The 27654-nt window shown below is 41.2% G+C and overlaps 1 long non-coding RNA gene and 1 other non-coding gene across 2 annotated transcripts in view; one reads left to right on the top strand and one right to left on the bottom strand.

The window, feature by feature from the left end:
• LOC123613792 (uncharacterized) overlaps positions 1-25609 on the bottom strand; it is a 43194-nt gene extending 17585 nt beyond the window's left edge. The window contains exon 1 of the transcript XR_006721211.2: positions 25181-25609. This is a non-coding gene — a transcript (uncharacterized LOC123613792). The remainder of the gene's footprint in view (positions 1-25180) is intronic.
• On the top strand, positions 82-24742 carry LOC141578903 (uncharacterized). Its single transcript, XR_012509767.1, has 4 exons — positions 82-228; positions 13859-14003; positions 14619-14988; positions 16582-24742. It is a non-coding gene; the product is annotated as an uncharacterized LOC141578903 (long non-coding RNA).
• Positions 25610-27654: the final 2045 nt, after the last annotated feature.

Below are 27654 nucleotides of genomic sequence, written 5' to 3'. Positions count from 1 at the left end.
ATTTGCCTGGCCAAGAAGCCCTCATCACATAAATATGCTCAAGTCTCTCTCCTCATAAAAAAGTCACTAACTCTTCATCCTACAGCAAATATCACATTATTCTTTCCTTCCTTCAACAACTCAGCTTCTTCAAGGAAGCTTTTTTCACATTTTTGCTTTGTGTTATCTCCTTAATCTAATGAAATCTGCCTTCCGCCAGGTCACTTCTTTGAAACCGTCCACATCAAGGTAAGCAAAAAACACCTTTTTCCCAAAAGCAGTTTTCAGTCTTTATCTCAGCATCTGATATTTGGTCATGCCTTCCTCAGCCATCCTGCAACTCGCAGCTTTCAGAACTCTTATTTCTTTGCATTTCCCTTTCCAGGCTCCTGGTCCTCCACCCTCCACCCTCCACTCCTTAATTTTACTATTCCTCCACTTCTGTACGACCCTGCTTTCCCCCATCACTACACATTGTCTCAAGCTGAGCTTTCTCACAATCAATATATATTATCCATATGCTGCTGAATCCCAAATCTAGCCTCCACCTCCAGAGGTCAGGAATTAGTTAGCTACTGTGGCATAAGACATTACCCAAAGACTTAGTGGTTTAAACCAACACACGTTTATTATCTTACAATTGCTGCGGGTCTGGGATCAGGGTGCAGTTTCGCTGGATTCTCTCTCACAAGGCTGTGATCAAGGTGTCAGCCTATGGTCTGAGTCTCTTCTGAAGGCCCACCTGGGGAAGGCTCACTCAGGGACTGCAGGCAGTAGTCAGTTCTTCGCAGGTTCGTGGATTAAAGGCTTCAGTTCCTTGCTGGCTTTTAGCCAGAGGCCACCCTCAGTGCCTTGCCATATGGGCCTCTCCAATATGATGGCTTGCTTCATCTAAGTGTGCAAGCTGTCTGAACAATAGAGAGCATGTACTAGCAAGATGGGATTCACAATCTTTGTAACCTAATCATGGAGGAGATATCTCCTCAATGTTTGCATGTTCTGTTGGTCAGAAGCAAACTACTCAAGGGGAGAATACTACAGAAAACCTGAATATCAGGAGATGGAGATCATTGGGGCCATCATAATTAAAACACCTACCATAACTTTAAACCAGGTTTAAAGTTAAAGGTTCCCACTTGGACCTAGATGTACAAGTCGCATTAGCTAGTGAAAAATGCACAAATCTGAATACATCATCTTTTTCTCATCCCCAAGGCGAGCTCGTTTTCATCCTTTGAGTTATTGGCACCCTCATTCACCATTTCCAAAATTAGAAACCTGGGTATTATCATCGATTTCTTCTTCTTCCTCACCCACAGTGTTCACTCAGTCGTGACCTCCTACCAATTCTAATTTGTAAATACCTACTAACTGTGTCACTCCACACGTCTGCCTTAAGCTATCGTGATCTGTAACTTGTGTCACTGCTACATCCTCCCAATGTACCTTTCTACTTCCTGCCTTGCTCTCTTCCAATCCTCACCACTGCAATGTCAAATGTGTCACATCTCTGCTTAAAATCTTTAATGGCTTCCCATCGCTCAGGAATATTTCAAGGTGGACAGGCTAGTAGCATAAAAATGCACATTTGATAAACCTGTGGTTTTCATAACACAGAGTACAGAGATGTAAGCTCAGCAAAAATCTTTCTGGCTGGTAGGGATACACAGAAGCTGAGTGACAAGTACTATGAAGGAAATAGTTTTCTATTTGAAGGATGCCCAAACTCCTTGGTAGGATGCAAGAGGTTTAGTGTGGTGTCTCAAATATGGGAGATGTAAAGTCAAAACGGTTGTATCTATTTGTACTAACTGCTATCAATTTTTCTTTAAAACTTGATCTTTTTGGAAGCCTGAATCCCTTGACGATAGTTCAGTCCTATTATATAACTTTGCAGGCATTTTCACTTATTAAAAGTTTCGTAACAGTTCTCAGAAACTCAACCCTATTTATCCCAACATTTCAATCTCTCGGAGTCTCTGCTATCCCCTAGGATGGAAGGACAGGAAAATGTTCCCGTACAGTCTTGGCAGGGACAGGAAGCTGAACATATCAGATCAGAACTCTTATTCCTCCCCAGACCATATTTGATTTTAGCTGCTTAGAATTCAGAGAGTGGTCTGCTTTTAACAAACCGCCCTCTTTTTCTACTCTGGCCATCAGGTGGAGATGACCAAGAATGAAAACGGCATTTCCTAATCAGTTATAACACGACTGGTTGTTAAATACTCTCCCAACCGTTGTCCCCAGAAGGTGCTGATGCCAGTTGAGGAACGTTTGTCTAAGAGCTGTTTACGCAGAAGCAGACCTGGTGTGCCATCTATAAACTGGAGGCCAAACACCATGCTGTCTGTATCTTCAAGACATAGATCACTGGATTCCCTAAAACACTCTTCATGCTTAAATTCAGTTTAACTGGATTAATCTCCCAGGCCTGGAAAACAGTTGATACCTGTCATCCTGACAGCCCAATTCAAAAATGAGATATGAAAAATAACATTTTCATAGGGACATATGGGAAAGAACTATAAAAACCCCAAAGACTTGGTTTGGCAGAAATAGTTTCCCATTCAAAAATGAACAGTGTTTCTGGCAGTTGGCTGCGGTACTTTGTAGCTGGCAGCTGAATTATCTTGGTCTCTGCCCAAAGCTGTGGCCTGAAAAGCTGATCTTCAAATCTCCTTTGTTAAAAAAGGATTTAAAACACTTAATGACCATTTACATGTCAAAAATAAAACATTATGTTAACCTGATTATGGGTCACTGTGCCTGTCCAAATGGCCATAATAGACAAAATAACTACCTTTTGAATAGAAGTGTCTTGTTTGTACTGTTCTTTAAAATAATCTCCGAGATAGATAGAACAGGATTTAACAATCCATTTTACAGACAGAAAAACTGAGGTTCAGTGAGACCAAAAGACTGGCTCACAGTATTTGTAAGAACCAGTACTTAAACCGAGCATGTATATTTATATATGTACACGTGTGTATGTGTGTGTGTGTGTGTGTACATGCACGTGTCTGTGTGTGAGAGAGAAGAGACATTGCCAAGAGAAATTTGAAGCTTTTATTAGCAGCTTATAAATGGAAATTGGGGCTGTGCCTGATTCGAAGATGAAACATTTTGAGTTCATGAGGCTTTCCTCCAGTTACAGTTGTTAGGGTGTAGAATTTGCCGCATTGGATACCTCCTTTGCATGCCTGTGCTTTGGAGATAATTTAAACTCAGGCCTCAAAGGTCCCGCCGGAGCTCCCCTGCAATCTGATCCTGGAAATGCTGGATAGCTGACTGATCTCTTCATGAATCTGAAGCTGTTTTATCCCAAGATTTGACATGCCGTCAGTAACTCAAAAGTTCTTAGTCCTGCCATTAAGCTAGATTTTTGCCTCACAAGAGAAAAAAGAGGGAGAACTATGCTTTTTGAAAAATTGGTATGTAGGTTAACCTTGATCTGAACTCTTTAGAATGATCAAATGGTTTCAGGGCTGTTTTATGTTCATCTTGGTTATGTTGAGCCACATATATTTCCAATTTTTTTTTGCACAGGAAAGTTTATTCTTAACTTCATTAGCAATGCTAAGAGCTAACCTTTGTATCATGAAGTCTTTCTCTATTTTATCATCTGAGTGATCTTTAGAAAAATCAAATCTGTTTCAAATTGTTTCTAAAACTGCATTGGTTAACATCTTCACAAGATTACCACCCCTTTTGGGTTACAATTCAACCTGAGAGTCAGTGTAACAGAGATTAAGAGCACAAACCCTTAAATCAGACTTACTAACTTAAATTCCAGGTTCTACATACTTACTCACCTGTCTGCATTTCAGTTTCCTCATCTGGAAAGAGCACAATAAGAACACCCACCTCATCACTTGTCAAGAGTATTAAAGAAGCTGATTTACCCAAATCCAGTCAAAAAGGGATTAATGAATGGTAACTAACTGTAACACTGACACAGAATGCAAGGCCCTTGGTGGCTGGACACTTACTTGACTTTTAATTTAGTTTAGTTTAGCAGGAATATTGCTGGATTTCTCCATACATAATGATGTTCAATATTTATAACATTCCTATCGGAGAAGTATTACCCTGATTTTCAGATGCAGAAAGTAGGTACTTCATCATCATTAACACCATCGTTATCAACCTAACCATATCCTTCTTCATAATGCATTATTCCAATGTTGCAGAGGAAGTAATACCTTCATATGAACTTGATAACGTAAACACAGGGCATCAAGAGGAAGAGAGGGAAGGAGAGAGAGTGTGAGAATGAGAATATCTGTTAAGAGGCCATTTGGTTTTCTAATCCTGGCTCCAATTTCTTTTAAAGACACAGAAGCACTAAACTTTCTTTTCATTTATCCTGTATCCTTATAATGTATTCCTTCTTCACCTAAAGTGAATTTTTCTGTGTAAATTACAAAGTCCTGACTGCTACTGTATGGGAGAATTCAGAGGATTCAAGTCTCAGAGTTGGTATGATGGATGATGGTCTTTGAACAAGAAGCTAGTTTTGTTGTGGGGAGGACCAGAGACAGATGCCAGCTCTGTATACCAAAGGGGACTTAAGGGACAGCCTATTCTGAACTCCAAGGGATCCTATTCATCTTTCACTTAATTCAATAGATGATCGATGTCTGATCACTTTATATTTACACATCTAGCAGTTGCTCCTTGAAGAAATACTCTACCTATAATATTAAAAACGTACATCAAGTGGACTAGCCACCCTCACTTAAAGACATGAGTTTTTATTTTGATCCCCTGGACATTTCACTACATGACTAATTCACATGCCTAGCAGGTGGGCAGCATGCTGTTGATGAGATAAATGCTGAGATGAATACACAGAATTGAGAAGGTCTCAGAGGCAATTATGAAGAGCGCCCAGGGTACCCAGGGCACTGAAGCTGTTCTCAGTGTTGGCAGGGATAATGAGCATCGTAGCTGTAAGTGAGTTCTGTCAGTATTACCAAACTCACATTCCTCATCCATGAATTCTTATTACAATCCCTTGGTTCTGCTTGGTCCCACACAAAGTGTTCTCAAATTTTATGTCAGGAAAAGAGTTAAGATCTAGACTTCTGTATGGAAAATCATATTCTAAGCTGGATACTAGTTTCTTAGATATTTGTTGGTGGCTCAAAATTAAGCCACGCTCGTTTGATCTTTCTCTTTCCCCTCATATCACCTATTTTATTTGATCTTTTCCATTATGCCAGCTTTCTGTTCTTATATGTGTGTGTGTGTGTGTGTGTGTGTGTATATATATATATATATATATAACTCCAAATATACAAAATTGATTCAATGTAATTTCTGAATTTTGAATGTAAAAAGTCTTACTCTTAAACTCTGTGATACTGAAAAAGGTGGGGTATTTAGGTACACACACAAACACACATAAACACACACACACACACACCCCAAACAGGCTGGGTCAGTTAAGAAAACATGTGGGTTTAGCTCAGTGGTAGAGTGCATGCTTAGCATGCATGAAGTTCTGGATTCCTAGGACCTCCATTAAAAAAAAAGAGAACATTTTATGTAAACTTATTTTTTTAATGCAACACACACATATATGGTTTGCATGAAGAGTACACAGATTAAAAAGTGTGACACAACTTCATCCCCAGCTTTATTTCCTTCATGCATAAAACTATGCATAGATGTTTTCAAGCATCCCAGATCTCAGGGAACAAAATCTATGAGTTATTTTAAACAAAAAAAATCTAACTGATAATGAGATTATAGAGTATCAACAGAAGTATTTTAAATAAAAGCCTCAGAAATGAAAAAAATGGGGTAAAAAATGCTAGCATTGAGTTATGTAAATATAGTTAAAAATTTGTAAGGGTTGGGGAGGGAATAGGTCAGAGGTAGCGTGTGTGCTCAGCAAGCACAAGGTCCTGGGTTCAATCCCCAGTACCGCCATTAAAATAAATAAGTAAACCTAATTACCTCCTCCCCACTCCAAAAAGAATCTGTAGGAACTATCATTACATAAAAGAATTTATACATTATCAACATAAAACATTTTATATATAATAAGTATCAAAAAAGGGACAGAAGAAAGGAAGCAGGAATAATACGTCATTGTACTAATTTCTCACCTATCACAGATGGCAGTTAATAGAAATTCTGAAGTTGAAAAAATACTTTAAAAAATATGACTCTAACAGCTCAACTCTAAGTGTCCACGTAATAAGTAGAAATATATTTTAGGATATATCTCTTGCAATATAAAAAGTCTTTCAAAATATAATAATTCCCTTGGTGTACTTCATTTTATAAAATAACCTTTTTCAGTTAGAACTGTTTTAGGTTTACAGAAAAATAGTGAAGCTAGTACAGAGAGTTCTTGCCTATCCCCACAGCCAGTTTCCCCCATTATTACCATCTTATCTGAGTATGCTACATTTGTCAATATAGATCATTCTTATTCACTAAAGTTCATACTGTAATTCCTTTAAATTCCTAATTTTCACCCAATGTCTTTCTCCACTCCAGGATGCCATCCAGGACCTGACGTTACATGTCTCCTTAGGCCCCCACTTGGCTCTGACAGTTTCTCAGACTTTCCTTGTTTTTGATGAGCTTGACAGTTTTGATGAGTACAGGTCAGGTGTTTCACTGAATGTCCCTCAGCTGGGATTTATTTGATGTACTTTCATGGTTAGGCTGGGGTTATGGATTTTGGGAGGAAGATCACGGGGGGCCAAGTGCCATTTTCATCACGATACATCCAGGCTCCATACTGTCAACATGATTTATCACTGGTAGCCTTAATTATCTGGCTGAGGTCATGGCTGTCAGGTTTCTCCACTGCAAAGTTACTCTTTTTTTTTTTTTTTTTTTTTACCACTTTTCATATTTACTCTTCAGAGGTAAGTTACTCTACACAACCCACATTTAAAAGTTGGGGGTTATGTTTCACCTTTTTGAGGTTGAAGTAGCTACACAAATCAGTTTAAAATTTTTCCGCAGAGGAGATTTCTTTGCTCCCCTTATCTCTCTATCTGCCATCTATTTATTTATGTGTAATTAGCATGGTGGATGGATTTTTCAGTAATTTGGGCTACAACCCAACACTACCTTACTTAAGTTGTTGCTTTAATCATTTCAGCTTTGGCCATTAGAACTCTTTCAGTTGGCTCTCGATAACCCTTTGAGATACCCCCATCACTGTGGGGGGTTTTGAATAATTTATCACTTTCTGACACTTGTGTATTTCCTGCCCCAGACCTAGCATCAGCCATTCCTCTAAGGAGCCTGGTTCCTCTTATCAGAGGACGGTATTAGAAACCAAGATCTGGGTGGGAGGTGTGCTTGTTGCAACTGTCACGTCCTTGCTTCTAGGCCTTCTCAGCTGACAGGGCTAGGAAATGTTGTGCATATGCTAAGCAATGTGCCTTATTTCATTTTTATCTGTTAAAGTAAAAATAAATTTAATACATTAAGTTAAGGAAAATATGCATAACTCAGCCCACATAACTTAGGATTTTAAATCTGTCGTTATTGATCCTTTTATCTATACATATGCTAATAGAAAATTCTGGAATGATATATTCCTAATATTCCTGATCATTTTTGAGTGATGAGATACTGTGTTTTATTTTACTTTCTTCTTTGTAAGTGTATATAAGCATGAATTTTTAATAATGTGAAGATATTAAAATAAAGTCACTGATTTAAAAAAGGAAGCAGGAAGGAAGGAGAGAGGGAGGCAAGGAAGGAGGAAAAGAAAAGAAAGGAAGGAAGGGAAGGACAGAGAAAAGAAAGTTTAGAAAGACGGATTTCTGGGACTGAAGTCACAGTCCTTCACATACGTGACCTGGTCAGATCAATCTCTCCTAGCTGTCACCATATCATTACCTGCGCTGAGAGAGTTGAAAAATCTACTACTTTTTCTTTATGGACCTATGTATGATAGGATAAGTGTCAACGTTCAAAATAACTTTTTTTTTCAATATTGCTTTTTAGTGTAATACTTTTGAAGGCATATTTAGTAACAATTAGGGTTCCAAATTTAAAAGTTGAAATTTAACCCATGGAATAGGGCAAGTAACTGAACTTAAAGGAGTATCAGATAAAAAGTTATCTTCTGTCTCTCTCACACACACAGAAACACACGCAGAGCTAAATTTGTGCACCTACAAACAACGACAGCTATGTTACAACTTAGGCTGATCCATTTTGACTTTGATTTTGAGAAGCATCTTGATTTTAGAAACATCAAAATGCGAAGAAGGAATAAGGTGCATCTTAGCATCAAGACACTTTGGTATTTATTTATTTATCTATTTATTTTAAAAAGATTTCTTTATTTAGCTTTCTAAAAACATATTTTGCTCTAAATCGTATCCTAAAATGTTGTGTAATGTAAATGTGTAGCATTGATGTACTTTTTAGACTAATAATAAATTGAACATCTGTGTAATTACCAACTGGCTGCAGAAACAGATCAGTACCTTCTAAGACCTTTGCATGTCCCTTCCTAAAACCCCTCCCATCCCTCTACTCAAAGATTTCTATCCTGAAAGCTGTTACCATTTCTTGCTTTTCTTATATCTTTCCTTTATATCTACATGTTTCTATAAATGATTTTTAAGCATGCAGGATTTGAACTTTATATAAATAAATATTTACTCTGTTTATTTTGCTCAACATTATGCTTCATGGTAACGTGGGGAGTTGTAATTCACATACTTAAGACAGTCTTGCATTTATTGATTTTAGCCAAACTTACAGCTAAATCATGAACTAGGGACAGCCATAGAGATTGGAGACATCTACCTATACAGTAAAAAAAAACCTTTTTTTTCTCCATAGTATATGGTTCTAATAGATAATACTCTATTTATTCATTCCTTGTATCTATAATTCATTGATAAGCTAAATTCTTCATAGTGAATTAAAAGCAATCTTTCAAGATATACAATCAAAGAATAAAAAGCCTACAGGATATATCATGAAAGAACAATTTACCAATTTATTGTTAATGTAAGGTTTTGTATTTTAATTACTTAAAAATTGGCAATTCATATGAACCACATTTGGAAAAATCCCCTCAAAGAAAGTGTGTTCAAAGAAACTGAAGCAAGAAAGTCTTGAAATCAAACAAGTTGAAGTCCTCCCTACATATACATACTTCCATTTCTCAAGAAAAGCAACTAAGACTTCAAGAATAATTTTCTAGATTCATGGCAAAGTCAGGACTGACATCCACATTTCCTGTCTCTCCTGCTTTCCTAACCTCACACTTCCTGTGTCATCTTAACACAGCGCACCTTATTCCTTGACCTAAAACAGGTGATTAAAGATCTACAGTAAATAACTCAGCTTGTTATTGAGAGCAGAAACCTACACCGTGGGTCAAGGCAAGCTCATCATCTAGCCATAGGACAATAAACAAGAAGTCGAGTCTGTCAGTAGGCCCAGGACCCCGCCCCAATCCTTCCCGGCTTGTCTCTGAACGGATTCCTCCCTTAGCGCGTATTGACCAGACCTACTTCTTCTTCTTTTTTTTTTTTTTCGTAGGCATACATGTGGATTGGGAGGTAGAATAAATAATCTGGCTTAATTAAAACAACAACATTGTACTGTATAATCAAGAAAAAATATTACTTTGACCTAAAATTTTCCTTCTGGGAACCCAGGAGAGACTGTTATGGAATGTTCTGCATTCCAAAGGCTATGTTTGTTTTCAGTACATTTTAAGTGGACTGTTTTTCACCCTTCTGAATAGGGCAGACAAAGGCTTTAATTAAACAAATGTCACATGGGAACTCTTGCCCCCAAAGCCTTTGCTGGCCCTAATTAGCAGATGCAGCTGTAGACTCTATCAATATTAGATGGTCTGTTTATTATGTCCATTTATATCACACTCATCAGGGAGCATGTGGAAGGCACCCCAGAATTATCATCTTTAATTAAAACTAGCTCAATTGGTGGAGAAAATATCCCATGCAAAAATGGGCCAGGTAAAACAGGAAGATTTACAAAAAAAAAAAAAAAAGAAAAGGAAGAAACAGCAACAGCATACTGGGACTGTCAAGGCTTCTTTAGGAAAACTAAAGGAGGCTACTTAATGAACTGATGGTCAGCAACTGCCGGAGAGAAGCAGAGGCATTTCAGGGCCAGGCTGAATTACACAGACTGGGGGCCGGGAGGAGGGCCCTGAGTCAGAATGTTTTCATCCCCTGCCCAGGGTCCCTGAGTGACCGCCAAGGCTCCACTAGGTTTCTTTCTAAGAGGACTGGGAAGGAGGAATGGCATATTCATTTAGACAGATTCACTGAATTCATCACCAAGGAGTAATATAATGCTAGATTTGGAATCTCCTAGAAGATTATTGCATGTATCTCAAACACAATATTAAACAAAATTACTATCACTGATTTGATTTCTGCTGTGCATTTATATATTGCTCTTATCCTAACAGCTCAGCACTGATGTTTTTCATTTTCCAGGTAAAATATCTGAGGTTCAAAATTATTCAGTCATTCCCAAATGTCATAGAGTTAATACATAAAAGAACGAAGATCTAAATCTCTGTCTGATCCCAAAGCCCAGACACCTTTCTGTACTATAGGACTTTTTCTGTATTAGTCAAAAGAACTTAATATTTTGGCCAAGAGCTTGTTTACAATGGATAAGTGAGCTGTAGCTCTGAAGACCAGCAAACTTGAGTTTAAACCCTTTCCCATTTTCTTAACTTCTCCAAGCTTCAGTTTCTCCATTCATCAAATCAGGATAATAAATACTTCTTGAAAATAGTATTATAGGAGATAAACTTTATGAAAAGATGTTTGGTTTGTGGAAAATGCTTGATAAACATTATTGCACATCCTACGCTCACTTACATTCCTCCATGACCCTATTTTGGGAGACACTTTAAGACAGAGGGCTCTTCCTGTCTCCTTAGAGCATCACTGGGCTGGCTTACAGTATACTGTCATTCACCCTTAGTGCTCTACAGAAATACAAGCCTCCCTTGTCTGTTCTATTACCCAAGGAAACAACTGCTAGAGGTGTGTCGCTTCAGTATAAAAGTTGCAAAATTTGAAAGAAACAATGATCAACCAACAATGGGAAGGCTGTAGGCTTCTCAGACTTTTCCAGTGAAGCCCCCTTAAAGGCACAGCAGAACGAACTTGTGTCTCTCATAGTTTGAATGCTCTACTACAGATTTCAATGCTCCTTTACATCTTATTTAAAGAATATTGTTATGGGACCTAATTAAACTTACAAGCTTCTGTACAGCAAAGGAAACCATAAATAAAACAAAACGATCACCTATGGAATGGGAGAAAATTTTTGCAAACGATGAAACCGACAAAGGCTTGATCTCCAGAATACATAAGCAGCTCATACGACTTAATAAGAAAGAAACAAACAACCCAATCCAAAAACAGAAGACCTAACAAGCAATTCTCCAAGAAAGAAATATAAATGATCAACAGGCACATGAAAAAATGCTCAATATCACTTATTATCAGAGAAATGCAAATCAAAACTACAATGAGGTATCATCTCACACCAGTCAGAATGGCCATCATTCAAAAGTCCACAAATGACAAATGCTGGAGAGGCTGTGGAGAAAAGCAAGCCCTCCTACACTGCTGGTGGGAATGCAGTTTGGTGCAGCCACTGTGGAAAGCAGTATGGAGATTCCTCAAAAGACTAGGAATAGACTTACCATATGACCCAGGAATCCCACTCCTGGGCATATATCCAGAAGGAACCCTACTTCAAAATGACACCTGCACCCCAATGTTCATAGCAGCATTATTTACAATAGCCAAGACATGGAAAGAGCCTAAATGTCCATCAACAGATGACTGGATAAAGAAGATGTGGTATATTTATACAATGGAATGCTATTCAGCCATAAGAACAGACAACATAATGCCCTTTGCAGCAATATGGACGTCCCTGGAGAATGTAATTCTAAGTGAAGTTAGCCAGAAAGAGAAAGAAAAATACCATATGAGATCGTTCATATGTGGAATCTAAAAATAAATAAATAAATAAACATAAATACAAAACAGAAACAGACTCATAGACATAGAATACAAACTTGTGGTTGCCAAGGGGGCGGGGGGTGGGAAGGGACAGACTGGGAATTCAGAATTTGTAGATACTGACAGGCATATGTAGAATAGATAAACAAGATTATACTGTATAGCACAGGGAAATATATACAAGATCTTGTGGTAGATCACAGTGAAAAAAAATGTGACAATGAATATATGTATGCTCATGTATAACTGAAAAGTTGTGCTCAACACTGGACTTTGACACAACATTGTAAAATGACTATAACTCAATAAAAAATGTTAAATAAAGAAAGAAAGAATATTGTTTTATCTTTAAAATAGTACAGTTTTGTAATCCTTAATATATATGCTTTTTAACTGGAAACTTATTAAATTATTAAGTGTACTCCCTTCCCCATCACATTTTAAGTGATTGAGTCAAGTCTATGCTCCAAAGATGTGTCGTTTTTATCTTGTGTCTCTTCATGTTTCATGGGAACGTTCCTAAGAAGTTCTGGGGAAATCTGACATTCAGTCTAAGAGGTACAAGTTTAAGAAAGTATTTGAAACCAAGAAATAAGCCAAATAAGGATCTTGCCTTCTAGGAATGATTTCTGAGGCGATTGTCATGAAAGTAAGTTCTTTTTTGGCATTACACCCACCATTCTGGTAGCAGGAGGCCAATTATTCCCAAATGAGGACAACAGAGAGGCAAGAGAAAAATAATTTAGGTTCTATGCCAATGACGTATGTTTCTATAAAGCTCACCGTTTATATATTAGAATATTGAGCAATAAATACCTCACTTACTACTCTAGTGGAAGCAAGAGTTAATGAGAAAGAATAACAAGTCACAGTCTGGGGGCTTCCAGTCTTACAGCTTATTCCACTTCCAGGTCTGCTTTTAAAGGTGGAGCCTGTTGGTGCATTACTCAGATCCTTTGATTCAGGCCTGAAGCCCTCAGTCCCCCAGTTTCCGCAGCGTTGCCCGGTGAGGGCTCTCAGTTAAGTCCCTCTCTAGAAGTTGCCCTCCAACAGCACCACCTGGCACAAAGTCAGGCCTGCCTCCCCTGCCACAATCCAGGGCATCCCTGAGGGGCCATCTCAACTCCCAGGTCCCAGGCAGACGTTCTGTTATGACTGCATCACAAGTCAACTTTTCTTCTTATCCAGTCCAGCTTCCCTCACCCTTTTGTGGGTAGTACCTCTCTTGCAAACAACTCTTGACCTCTGTTTACTGAGGAACCCAGCCTATGAAAGCATCTCACACTGGCAAGTTAACTGCCTCCAAGTCTCCCTCTGTAATGATTTCCCAAGTATCATTAGATTACCATCTCTGAATTTAAGTGTGAAAATAAAACAACAGCTCTGTGAATCTGAAACATCATCGGTACATGGATATGCAACTGGAATCAGCAAGGTGATTATTTCTAATTTAACCAGTTTTAGGGAGAGTGTCTATTACGCTTCAGGCACTAAACTGTTTGAATGTACGTATTTAGTCTTACTTGATTTTCAGAACAACCATACGGTAAAGTATTATTGTACCTGTTTAGGAAATGAAGAACTGAAATGTATTGACTTGGTTAAAGTCATGGTGTTAGTATATTGCGAAGTCACACTTTGAACTCAGAGCTTCTTTCTCCAAGTCTGATACTTTCCAGTGACCCTTTGTGTTGTTTACAAGTGTTGCCAGTTCTCTGCCTTCTGAACACAAGGCAGAGCAGACTTCCCTACCCTCCTACCGTTAGGCATGGCCAGGCCACTATAGCTAGTAAGATGGGAGCAGGAGACCTGGTGCCTTTTTGCTTTACTTTCCTCTCCTGCCACAGGGAGCAGCGACATTCCAGATGGTAGTGTCTCTGCCACTTTGTGTCCCTGAGTGACAACGACATGGAACAGAACCCTCAGCACGACTCAAGATGAGCATGGAACATGAGTGAAAAGGAATCCGAGTGAAGTCTCTCCTCTCCAGAGGTTGTTTGTTTTCACGACATAACCTAACACGATTAATTCATAAATTATGACTGAAGAACAGATAAATTTTTAACTTAAGAAGTATTAGTAGGGAATTGCCACTTTTGGTAGAATTGGAATATCATTAACACTAGAATTTTATAATGTAATATAATTGAAAGAGTTTGGTCTTTGCAACCATGTAGATACAATTTAATTTGAATCTCTGATCTAAAATATGCTTATTTAATGACTTTGAGTTTTAATTTCTCTTTTTCAGCCTCCATCATCTATAAAATGAGGCTAATAACACTTCTGTTACAGCACTGATGTGATGGTTTGATAAAATAAGCCCTATAAAGCTTTCAGCAAATTGTGTGACACATAGATGATATCAAATAAGTGTTTCACACAAAGTGTATCTTTCTGAACTTCCTGCATCTGAAAGTCATTATTACAAATACAGATTCCTGGGGTCCATACCAGACCTACTGCATTAGAATATCGGGTGTGATCTATAATTTTAACAAACTCTTTTGGCAATTCTTCCCTGAGATTTAAAAAGTATTATACTAAACAAATGTTAAATATTTCTCTCCTATAATATAAATATACATATTTATTTATTTATTTCAGAAAGCCAAAAAGCCTCCAGTGAGAATCCTGAAATGGTCTTAGAAACATCAACAGAATTATCAGCCACTACTCTGTAGACGAATCAGAGTCAGCTCAACAGAGGATTTGGGGGAACGCAATACACACTCCAAAGCAACAAAATCTAAAAGAAAAACCTTTGTGAAATCTTTGTGTCTCTAAGTGTCACATCAGATGCCTATGAAACGGGAGTGACAACCAATGAAATCAAGGCAAGGACACTTGTATCAGAAACTCATGAGGAAACAGTTATAACTCCTGAAGTCTTCTGGTCGAATTCTAACCTGGAAAATTTATTTTTGTTGCTATTAACAACACGGATGCCTTTGATCTGCTGGTATTTTCAGAGGTGGTAAGTAGCTTCAGAGCTGTGTGTTACCCTTCCAACCCTCTTGTCACCGAGTCACTTTTCCCTACTTCTCTTCTCTTCCTGACTTTGGTTTATATATGCCAATTTATAAGAGAAAAAAAGGGAAGTTGAAAATAACCAAGGAAGAAGAGGTTGACTCTAGTTCCAGTGAGGCAGTTAGGCTTACTTGTCCCAAAACAGGAGAGTAAAGAGTATTTTTGACTTTTAGTCTGTGGCTTGGGGGTAGAGGTGGGAAACCCAGAGCTAACAGAATCTTAGCGAAAAGGGCAGGGGCTAGGCATTGTGACCTAAGACCACTGTATGAAGAAGCATGGGGGCTCAGTTTAGCTTGGAGGTCCTGGAGTCCCCAGTGAGTTGCCCTTCTGGGCAGAGAGCTGGACAAGGGTACTCTGCTATAGCTTGGCTCGTAGGAGGTGGGGGTCCACTACTTCTTCAAGGCATCACACAGATGCAAGGAGCAAGGCCAGCAGACACAGGCACACAGTGATCTTGCTTCTTCCCTGCTCAAGACTGTGACGCCTGGCAGACACCATTTCAGATCTGCGTGAGCCCTCCCTCCCTCCTGCCCTGCCGGTGCTCTTGTGTCATACAAGGGGACAGAGAAAGGGACCCACACCAACAGTCCTCCAAATAACTGATATTGGATTCCCCTGAATTTGGGTGGGCGGGAAGGGCTTTAGTGAATCTTAAATAAAACTGAAAAATTTAAGCAAATGTGATATTACTTTCACTTTGAATATAAGAAGTTTGGACTTGTGTTCTAAACCCGTCATGTTGGCCCAAGTTAAACTGGGGTCAGCTGGCAGACTCCCATGCTTTGATTTCTGCCAGACATTGAAATGGAACATTACTATATGGCAGGGTTGTAGCACTGAGTTCAGCATGGCCTGGGGAAGTAAACTGCTACAGCCATTATTTCACTCATCAACTCAGGTGCGATGTGCTTAAGGCCAGAGCTCTTCCTCAGTATTTAATTTTTCCAGTCTCTTTTGTTTGTTCGTTTGTGTACAGATGGGTGTTGCCTTTATACCTGCTAGTGTAAATTCTGCCGTCTTTCACTTTTAGCCTTTTACAGTGGCCAATCATGTTTGACTTTCAATTAGGCATTGGTAATGGAGTATCTCGTAATAGCTGGGAAATGATTCCATAATTGAGTTTTGTACACACTGCATATGGCTCATTCCTCATCTGTAATGTGCCTCAAATGCAGCTTCATTTTCCAGATACCTTGATGCAGAGTACAGTTTTTCATCATTAGGTGCAAAAAAAAAAAGTCACAGAGAATGAAAAGAAGTGGAAATCAGTGGCAGATTTGCTTTTACTTCCTTCCTTCTGGTGCCTTTTTGGGAATCAAATCCGAAAGCACAAAGAGTCTTGCACAGCCTTTACCATAAACTGGATTATCACTGAAGATGATGTCCAGCCATTTTAAGCCTTTAAGAGTATCGGTTGTGCTTTATTCTTTCATGACCTCCCTCCCCATTCACGCCTCTCACCCCTCTGGGGCACACCCTTTTTGAAAAGTACACAGCTCTACTGAAAGCCCCGGAGAGTCTCACCTGAATCGTTCTCCAGGTTCCAGACCCTAAGAGGCCAGAAGTGCCATGAGCTGATGCGCCAGGGACCCGCCTTCATCCATAAAGAGACGGGAATGAGAGGATAAACGTACCTCTTCCTTGCCCATGGGACGGAGAGGTGAATAACTCTGCACCATGCTCTCCACTGTCTCCCCGGGTTTCCACTGGGACTGAGCCCTAGCTGCCCTCGGCATTAACTTGCTTGATATTGTAACCTTTACTGGTTTTCATCCATTTCCGGTCTCCTGCCTCCGCTTTTCTATTGGTGCTTCCTGTGACCACCTCCCAAATAAAATATTTGGGCACAAATACCTGTCTCAGACTACTTCAGGGGGTATTCAAGCAAAGACAGCTCCCTGGGATAGAAAAGGGAGGTACAGACTACTTCATGGGTGACTAATACAGAAACTGAAACTAAAAAGTACTTAACGTAGCCATAAAGTGATGCTGGGTTGTCCCATCAAAGGAGACTGTTGGCCAGCCTCTAAGAGCCACCCTCACTAGGGTACATTTATTGCCTTTTCCCCAGTCTGAGGCCACGTTACTCTTGTCATCACAAAGAGCCGATTTATCTCTCGGACAGGGTCAGATTGAATAAGCTTATAGGACAGAGGGATAAATCTTGAATACCAACTTATGAATTTACCATAAGGAAAAACGGCCACAGGGACTGGAATGCTCAACCTCCAAGTGACCACTGCAGAGTGCTGCCAGAGGCTGACCTACATGAGATTCCAAATAAGCATCAGAGCTTGCATGAATGGCACGGATTCAGGACAAAGGGAGCCAGAGGCACCCAAGGTCTAAAGGCATTAGCCTCAGACACCCGGATACCCACATCTGCAAGCAAGGGTGACAGTGCCTGTGAAAACAGGAATCTCAGACTCCTTGGCAGAAAACCCCCTCCAACCTTTCCACACTGGGGATCCCCTCCTGAATAGGACTTGGAGGTTATTGGTTAAATGTGAAAATCCTCCGGAAAATGCTTATGTGTGGAATGCCTCTGAGATTCTCAACTCCTCCTCTGAGCCTCACATTCTGTCTTTAAATGTTAATAAATTCAATCAGACACAAACCAGTTCTGCTGCACTGTAAATTATTCAGACTTGTTCAGTGATTTTGCATAGGTCAGCCCCAATTTCAATTTCCAAGGGGCAAACTCATTTCCATAGTGTTTAGTTTTGAGAGGACTCACGAACTCCAGCCCCCCACTTACAAACATCGCTTGCCATGTCCAGGCTGCATTTCACCTGTTCCCACAGCCGATCTTTGAGGTCAGTGTTAGTGATGCTTATTTTATTCACAATATAGCAGTTCAGGTAGGCCAACTCACCTGGCCCAAAGATGGAATTGGAGCTCAAGCGCAGGTTTGTTTACATTTATGCCTCCTGCCCTTTCTGATTCCGCCCAAAGGTTATGGTATCAAGCTTCTATTTACGAGTTGATTTAAAGAAAGGCTTTCGATGCTAGAACAAAGTTGGACAGCTCCTAGGGTTCCACCCAGCTCTAAGAGTGTGTGATTCTGCACTGTGCCTGGCTTTGTTAAACCTCAGAATTGAGACTTTTTTCTAAAGAATTCTGATAAAAGTTACTGCTCTTGATTATTCAGGGACAATAAATTGTGTCTGAGTTATCTAATTGCCTCAGTTTTTCACTCCACTGACCTTGGGACCCGGTTATTCAGCGACATTACTCGTCACGGCTTCTTTCTAACGCACACTGCATCTGATATCGATGTTTCACAGGGAATGAGAGTAACTTCCCAAAGATTGTAAAAGATCTAATTACCCGTATTGACCCTGCCCAGAAGCCACTGCAAACAATGCTGTAATTAACTGAGTTTGGCTATAAATGGGAGACATATGGGTGATTTTTTTTATTACATAAGAAAAAAGGTGAGCCCAGTAAGCTGACAGGTAACTTACTTAGCATCCTGAAATTCGTTCAGGGCTTCTATATCTGCCTTTTTATTCTTATTCCTTCCTTGTTTCCCCTCTTTCTCCCACCTTTTCTTATTTAAAAAATGTTTATTTTTTCCCATTATAAAGTTAAATAATCATCAAGGAACATTTCTGAAATTACAAGAATATGGAAAAATTAAAATTTCCCATTTTTACTATTTAGAAATGACAACGGTTAACCTTGTAACGTGTTTTCCTTTTTGGGGTGTGTGTGTGTGTACATATGTAACATAAATTATTGTTTTGTTTGTTCATTGTAAAGAATATCAGTGTAGATGCTGTTACCCATGTCAGCCTCTAGGAGCTAATCCTTGCCTTGATTTAGCTCTGTGTTTGTTTCAAAAGCACCTGGTATTTGATAGAGATGTTTTGCAGCCATGCCTCAAGAGATATGCAGTGGTCAACTGCCCTGAACCAGCTCTGACTTGACCACAGGAAACGCAGGAATGTGCCTGCACACATGAGGTCTGTGCAGGTGTCTGCAAGTTACCTTTGCCTGATTTCCATGCTAAGATCTCTACCCAAGGTGAGTTTTTGCACTCTGCTGGGCACAATTCATGCCCTGTGCAAGGAAGGCTGGAAGACTGTGCATGCCCCGGCTATACTAGGCTACTCCTGGAAGTATCCACCCCTTTCATAGAGCCTTGATGACAAGTCTGCCTCCTACCCCTTTAAAATTCCCTTACTCCCTTCTCTTTGGGAACACCGTGTTTTTAAAGCAAAGCTCTCCCTTCTCCACTCCTTGATCAATGAGTAAAGTTTCTGCTCTGTCAGTTTCATTTGACTGGCATTTGCGACTCCAGGCAAAGGACGACCCATGAGGGGTCACTTATCCATTAGGGATCAGTAAACATGACCTCCAGAGATTCCATCAATTCCACAGTCTTCTTGTCCCAGAAGAGGTGAGTTCAGAACAGGCCCAGAGGAGATAGCCAGGAGAAGAAAGATAAGCACTCAATCAAAGACTGTGATGAGTGTGAACACAGAGTACCTGGGGGAAAAGCAAGCAGTGCAGGAGAGCTGGAGTACAAGACTGGAAAAGGGCTGGTCAGGAGGTGAGCAGAGCCCAGATAAACAAGAGCCTTGAGTGCCAAACTAAGGGACGTAAACTCCAGCAGGGGGGCCACGTGGTGAGGTTAAAGAGGGGTATGTACTAACATGATCAGAGCTCTAGAACAGTGCCTGGCACATGGCAGGAGCTCAGTGTGTATTCACTGAATGAATACATGGAAGACTAAACGGCAATCATGTAGAAGTTGGGAGCCAGTAAATTGAGCCAGAGGCAGGGAAGCCAGTTAGGAAATGGATTTCCTTAATTACTAAGGGTCTGAACTGAGGGTCTAGAAATGGAGGTAACTAAGATAGAATGGATTATAGGGAAATTAAATAAGGTTCATCCCTCTCACCAAGTGTCCCCCTTTGTCAGGCAGGTGGGATACCTTTGCTTGCTGCCCCATCTACTCTGCACAAGCCTCTATTACCCCACTTCTGACACTGAATTGAAACTTTTGGTTTAATTAACTAGTAGGTGAATTAGAAATTAAATGAACACACAGAGAGTGTTGGTGTCTTTAAATGCACATACACATGAGATAAATTCTTACCCTCCAGGCATCTACTCTATTAAATTCCTATAGATCTGAGTTATCTGCCAGGCCCTTGCTTGAGCTTGAAACACCCCTATACAGTTGAATTTTGAAATTCTAAGCAAGCAAAAACGTATTCTTTGGTTAATACAGATTTTAAAACTGATTTTATACACTTCAAGCCATAATGTTCCTCCCTGTGGTTCTTTTAAAGTTAGTGAGAGAATTGTGAGCAAGGCCTAGGGCCTAAGGGTACAAGCATTTGCAGAAGAAGCTTACAATGCAGAAATTCTCTAAACCACTTAGGTGGTACACACCTTTTTTGGGGGGAGGGGGAGCTGTTATATATTATTATGTTTTCAACAAAATACTTATACTCACATGATTAGAATAAATTTAACCAGCATAACAAACTTGTGATTTCATGGATGATACAGCTAAATAACAACCAACTTAATCGATTAAAAAAACACTAGTATAGACAACAGTCATATATGGCAAAGATTATAATATGATTCATAAATGTTAGGAAACAATCAGTTCTCAAATGCAAGGAGTAGGACTGACCCTTTCTGTATTTCTTAGTAAATTCCAGTTGATTTTCTGCAGCAAGTCAAAGTTAACTTATTATTATTAATTTCAGGAAACTGGAGTCTTCACCACTAGGATCTGGGTGTATGCAACCGTTAAAGCCTCCTCCCCGTTCAGGGCTCCACTCTACAAAGTAGCTACTATGCGTGTACAAGTAGCTGATATGCTATAGCATTAGATCATCATACTTAATTTTCATACTGAATCGACAAGAAAGGTATTGGTATTTCCATTTTGGAAATGAGAAAACTGAGAAGCAAAAATGTTGGGTAAACTTCCTAAGATCATATAGTTTGTAAATAATGAAGCTGAGATTTCTACCCAAATGTTCTGAATCAAATGTCCATGTTCTTTCCACAACACACTCTGCCTCCTTGTCAACTCATCCTGTAAAATTCTCAGGATTCTGAGATGGACATGTTATAGCTGAAGTGGAAAAAAAAAAAAAACTGACTTGAGGAAAAACAGGGCTGGATACATAAGAAGACAAACAACATTTAATAACTGTCCTTTAAATCTGTATCATACTGCATTGTTTGCAAGCCCTATCAACTATAACACCTTTTTTTTTAGTTTTAATTATTCTTTTATTCAGTCAACAAACATTTACTGAACAGCTATTTATGTTCCCAGCACAAATAAATAAATAGAAAATGTCACACTTGGTAGATAGATGCTGTGAAGGAAATTAAAGTGGGGCAAGGGTAACAGTCATGGGGGGAGGGCAGGGAGGACATCCTGAAAAGCTGGTGTTTGAGCAGAGACCTCATGAAGTTAAGGTGAGAACCATAATGAAAATCTAGGGGAAGAGGGTTCTAAGCAAATAACAGCAAATGCAAAGGTCCGGAGGTAGAAAGTACGCTCAGCATGTTTAAGGAACAGCAAGGAGACCAGGCCAGTATAGCTAAAGTAAGAGAACCAGTGGTAGAAAGTGATTCTGGAGAGGAGGTCAGATCATGCAGGCTTTGTAGGATATGACACAGACTTTGGAGTTTAATCTGAGTGGGACTAAAAGCCAGTCAGAATTCTAAGCAGAGAAATTCCATGATAAGATTTAACACTGAAAAATCACACTAGTGTGATGCACGGTTAAATACACCTACCAAGACCAGGGGTCTGCAAACTTCTCCAGTAAAGGATCAAACAGTAAATCTTTTACACTTTGCAGATCACACAGTCTCTTTCACAACAGCTCAGTTCTGCCTCAGAAGGGCAAAAGCAGCCACAGACAATCTGTAAACAAATGGGCATGGCTGTGTTCCAGTAAAACTTTATTTATTAAAAAAACAGGAGATCAGGTCACAATTTACCAAACCTACTCCAGACATAACTTCCAGTTTACAGGAAATATAGGTATATGGGAACAAAGTAAAAAGCCCCTAATGGCACTAATGTGACATGTCCAGAGTGTGGGACATTCTATAAGACAGCCTGGCTCATCAAATAAATAAATAAATAAATAAATGTCCTGGAGGGAAAAAAAAGAAAAGGACAAAACGGCTGAATTAGGTTAAAAGAGGCTAAAGAGACAACATGTGTCTTGAATGAATCCTGGTTTGAAAAACATTTTAAAGACAATTGGGGAAATTCAAGTATGGCATGGATACGGAGCGGATATTAGGGAATCTGTATTGTAAATAGTCGTCTCAGCTGTGATAAAGACACTATGATTCTATAGGAGAAAATCCTTATTCTTGGAAAATGCCTGCCGAAGCGTTAAGGAGGGAAAGGTGAAAAGTATGAACAGAAAGAAGTTCAAGATTCGGCATACAGTGCAGCCTGAGGAGGCAAACATGGCAGGTGCTGAATGGCCGTACAGGGGACCTGAGCTTTCCTGTTTTATACTAGTCTTTTGACTTTTCTGTATGTCTGAAACAAGTTGGCAGCGGGTGTGGTGAGGGAAGCTCTCGAGCTGCCCTGGGGACCGCCGACTCAGGAAGGCAGGAGAGGCTACTGGGAGCCCAGGGGGCAGGCCGCTGCAGCACATAGGCAAAGACCAGTCACCCCTGGGGCCCCTGTCTGCCCTCCCGGCCCCCACCCCCCCTTCACTTTCCAGGCTCAGGAGCAGCCCACTGCCTGGCGCCTGTGAGGGGCAGGGCAGAGAGGACAGCCAGGAGAGCAGGGTAGCCTCCCTCTTGCTGGGTTTCTGGCTCACACCTCCCCCGGGGTTAAGGTCAGAAATCTTAAGTTTTGTCTCAGCTCAGTCCCAGCAGATTTCTCTCCAATGGCAGCAGGAGTTGCTAAGAAAAATAGGAATGTGGGGGCTCTTCAGCCGTCCCCACCACCCCCCACCTGTCTTTCCCCTCCCCCACCCTCCCCCTTCCTCTCCCCTCAACTCCTCCCCACTGTGTCTCTTGCCTACTGACAAGCTTTTCTGGCTCCCCACTGCTCCCTTTCTAGGTCTGCAAACTGTGTGCCCAGTACAGCTGAATCAAGAATTTCCTGTTCAGCATCTTCCTGAGTCTTTTAGCAACCCTGTGACAATCCCCGGTTTATCACAGCTTGCCAAGCTCTGCGGAGATCTCCATCTGGACTCCAGCTTCAAGGCCTCCACCTCCCCTCTTCCAAGACCCCTGGCCCCTTGATTCTTCGCTGACACAGAACCCTCTGTGGTCCCTGTAAGAAGAGCTGTCTCACTTCCAGGCTTTTGCATATGTTGGTACTTTTACTTGGAGTCAACTTCTCCTGCCTGTCTCCCTAGCCAATTTCTACTTATTCTTCAAAACTCAGCCCAACACCTATATCTTATGTATTTACTGGTTTCAATATACTTTAACTGGCAGTCCATGTTTTGATCCTAGTTTTCAGCTGAGTCACACCTTAGCTGGCCTAAGATGGTAATTCTGGTCCCCTTGGTCTGGGTGAATATATTTTTAACCTTAGGAAGGTATCCAATAATAATTACAGAATAGATTCCAGTAACACATTCTGTGGTACTGTTTTGTATATGCTCTAGAAATGTACTGTCCAAGAGGGCAACCACTAGCCATTTGTGGCTATTTAAATTTAAATTAATTAAACAAAATTTTAAAATTCCCTTTCTCAGTCATACTAGCTACGTTTCAAATACTCCACAGGCACATATGACCTGTGGTTACCTTCTTAGACACCACATGTATTGAACGTTTCTGTCATGGCTGAAAGTTCTCTGGGGTGACACTGTTTATGGTTCTCCAGAGGGTCAGCTGAATTCTCACCACATAGACAAGCTAAAGGAGTGCTTCTCAGAGTCAGGTCCAAAGAGACAAAGTGGTGAAAAAATATTTGCCACTCATTACAAACAGCTAAGTTCCCTAATATGTAAAGAGCTTGCAGAAATAAATAAGAAAAAGACCAACTACCTAATAGAAAAATAGACAAAGGACATGAGCAAACAGTTCAGAAACAAACTGATATGGCTTTTGAGCATATGAAAGGATACTCAAACTCAACCGTAGAAAGAAAAAGCCAGTTAGAACTACCCTGAGGTTCCATTTCCCACTGATCAGATTGGTAAAAAAAAAATCCAACATTTGATATCAAGGCTGTGGGGACGCTCTGAGATGCGGCCTGATAGAAACATTTCTCAAAATTACAAAAGCATGTTCCCAGTGACCAGGAATCCTATGTCTAAGGACTCTTTTACAGACTTACATGCACATAGATCAAACCAGATAAGCACAAGGTACTCCACCATGGCAATGCTTGGAAACAACCCCGGACACCATTAATAAAGTACTGCTAAACAAACCTGGGGACACACATGAGCAGCTGTTTAAAAAAAAAAAAAATGCAGCAGCAGCAGTTCTCTCTGTATTGAACTGGAGATTCCCCCAGATCACTTAAGTGAAAAAAGCAAGTTTAGAACAGTTTGCATACAATGCCACCTTTTGTGTAAAAAGAAAAACAAGGGAAGTAGAACCCAAAAACCTCCATCTGAATGAGCTTGTCCACGTGTGAGGAAGCTCTTCCAAGACAAGTAAGAACAGCAGTGCACGTTGGAGTGAGGGTGTCTGTGAGGCAGAAGTGAGAGGGAAGCTCTCACCAGACACCTCCATATACTGTTTGATTTTTGAACTAGGTGATTCTACTATCATCTCTTCTGTATATTAAATTCATCTTGTAAAATGGAATCTGTGGACTACCTGTCTGAAAATCAATGACGGTGCTCAGTGAAAACGCAGCTCCCTGACCCTCTGCATATCTTGGGACAAGCAGAGGCCCCCCCTCCCCTCCGCCCTGCCCTGCCCCGCCCCAGCTCCATCCTGTTCACACGCTCCGCCCAGGAATCCCATCACCCTACAGCCTGAGGACCCAGAGCCGCACCTGGGGACTGAGAAGCCCTGCTCTTCTCAGCTCTCAGAAGGGCTGAGACGGGGCGCCTCTATGCAGGGGTCCAGGGGACTCTGTCCTTCTGCGCCCCTTCTCACCCTGGCCTTGACGGCTCTCAGAGGGCAGCCTCGCGGAGGCCCAGACTCACCTCCCTCTGGAGAGTCCCCGTGGAGGGTCCTCTCGATGCCTGTGGTCCCCCGCAGGCAGCCTACGACGCAGGTATTGGGCCCAGTCTCGGGGCCCTGATCAGGGGGCGTCCTGCGCTGGAGAGGTGGCTGAGAGGGGGCAGCGTCCGGCCGGGGCCTCGCGCGCGCTCCTTCCGTTCGGGGAGGAGCCGGCACTGCTCGGCGGGAAGCCCGGGGCCTCCAGGTCTTGACGGACCGGCCGCGCTCCTGGAGCCAGCCTTCTTTCACCGCAGGCACCTCGTTCGTGGTGGCACGGAGCGTGCTGTCATCTAGCTGGGGAGGCCCAGGGCTGCAGGACATGCAGGGGGCGCGGTCGAGAGAGCACAGTGTGTCACCCTAGGCTCCCCACGCTCTCGCGCTGGGCTCTCTCCCGCCATCACCGCCCGGCGCTCACTTCCTCCCGCTCCTGTTTCCGGGAAGCGCGGGGCCGGCGGCACCGCCCACCCCCAGCCAGGCCCTGGGCTCCAGCATCTTTTTCACACAACCACCTAAGTGGAAATAAATAGACTCGAGTTGCTATTCTCATTGTAGACGAAGAAACAGAATTTTCTCAGGAAAGTTTCAGACTCGCCCAAGATCACAGGCTAATTTAAAGCAGAAAGAGTTTAAGGCAGGATTCTTCTGAGAAGCGGAATCCCAGATTGCTGGTTTCTGACACTGTCGCTTTTCTGTGCACTGAGCAACCTCCAGGCTTCCTGTACTTCAGTAAGGCGGGTCTGCAAGACCCCGCTGAAGCAGCCACCCCAGACGGATCCACAGCCAAGGAGAACAGGACAGAGGGTTCGCACACAAGACATGCCAGGCCCTGCAGGAGATCTCTGGTTAGCGGCACTTCCGACATCTTACCTATTGTTAGTGTGCACTCTCATTTATCCATTCATTCATTGTCATCATCGCTGCTACTATGGCACATCTATTTTGTGGAGAGATACTGTGCCAGGATACCAAGTTATGAAGTCGAATACAGGTCTCTGCTTTCAAGGATCTCACAGTCCAAGGGAAGAGACAGATAGATAATCAAATAATTGTATTATAAAATGGGAATCTACTGGGATTCTGAGAGTCCTTAAGGATGGAACAAGCAACTAGTGTTACCGGACTGAACAGTTTGTTTTGCTCACATGAAACAGAAAGACCAGTTATGGAGACATCGGTCTTCGGCGAGGAGAAAAAAGGCTTTATCGCAGGGCGTCCAAGCAAGGAGACAGGAAGCAAAACCCTCAGATCAGTCTCCTTGATGACAAGGTGAGGTGGACATTTAAGGGCTGGGTTCTGGGGCAGTGAAGAAAAAGGGAGCAAGTGGTTGGTTACAAAGTTTGAGGAAGTGCTAAGTTCTTGTGAGCAGGCACAAGCAGGCTTCTTGTCTCTTCATGGTGGAGCGTGCAAATTCGGGGGGAGTTGGTATGGAACATGAATGAGAAATTTGGGCTGTGACATCAATAGGTCACCCAAGGGACAAGCAAGTTGATTCTGCCCAAGTTTTGACCAGCCATATTGGTTCCAGCTGATTTCAGCCTGTTTTGTTGTGTTACAAGCAGAGGGGATGTTAACAAGTGGTTTCTTTATCTGCTGTTCTGTAAGACAAGCTCAAGGATTTGTGTCAGTTACCAGTTTTATCTTTTAACCCCACGGGGCAGGCTCTCTCTAGTGAGGAGGGAGAATGTGATGTAGGGGAGGCGTTAGGGAGAAGTCACCTGAAGAGTAAGTAATTTGGGTGAGGAAGGAGAAAGGGTTTTGCAGAGGTGAGGCTCGTACTAAGGCACGGAGTTACTGAACATGCTGGTATGTTTGGAAAAATGTATGTGCTTCCAGATTACTGGAGTATAAAGTGTGAGGAAAAAAGTGTAGAAGTTGGGGAGCGGTGGGGAGGTGGCATGGGAAATCTAAGTTATGGCCAGAACAGATCTCATGGCAGGAGGGAATGCAGAAGGAGGAGAGCCAATTTTAGAGGTGCTAAGTTCAGTCTGCATGTGTGTTATTAAATACAAAGTAGGAAATGTGGCAATGTTTGTGTGTGTGTGAGTGCGTGCGTGCATGTGTGTGTGATGTCAGAGCTCTAGATTTTGAGAGTGAAGACAGAAGGGGAAAAAAGGGTCTCAGGCTTATCAGGAGGAGAAAGATAAATGCTGGCTTTTTCAAGATTCTTAGATCTATTCACATTAACTGCTCTCCAGTCTCCTTAATGCTCTTCCTTTAAAGAAAGTTTAAAAGCAATGTCACCCCATGTGGAAAACAAAACAAGGGAAAGAAGTATATACATGTACCCATCTCACCTATGATCTTGTTCTATAATTACTTTTCCGGTAGCAAGTTTGTGTATTTTTTGTATGTCTTGTTTTTATATATGTTGCTAAAAAATTCAAGGTGAAAGAAAAGAGCCCTCCCTCAATAATCTGTTACTATGAGAGCAATTTATCACTTGGTTCTTAAAAAAAAA

The sequence above is a fragment of the Camelus bactrianus genome, chromosome 10, assembly GCF_048773025.1.
Source record: "Camelus bactrianus isolate YW-2024 breed Bactrian camel chromosome 10, ASM4877302v1, whole genome shotgun sequence".
Taxonomy (NCBI): domain Eukaryota; kingdom Metazoa; phylum Chordata; class Mammalia; order Artiodactyla; family Camelidae; genus Camelus; species Camelus bactrianus.
Note: the sequence above shows the minus strand (reverse complement) of the source record. Positions and strands in the feature narration are given on the sequence as shown.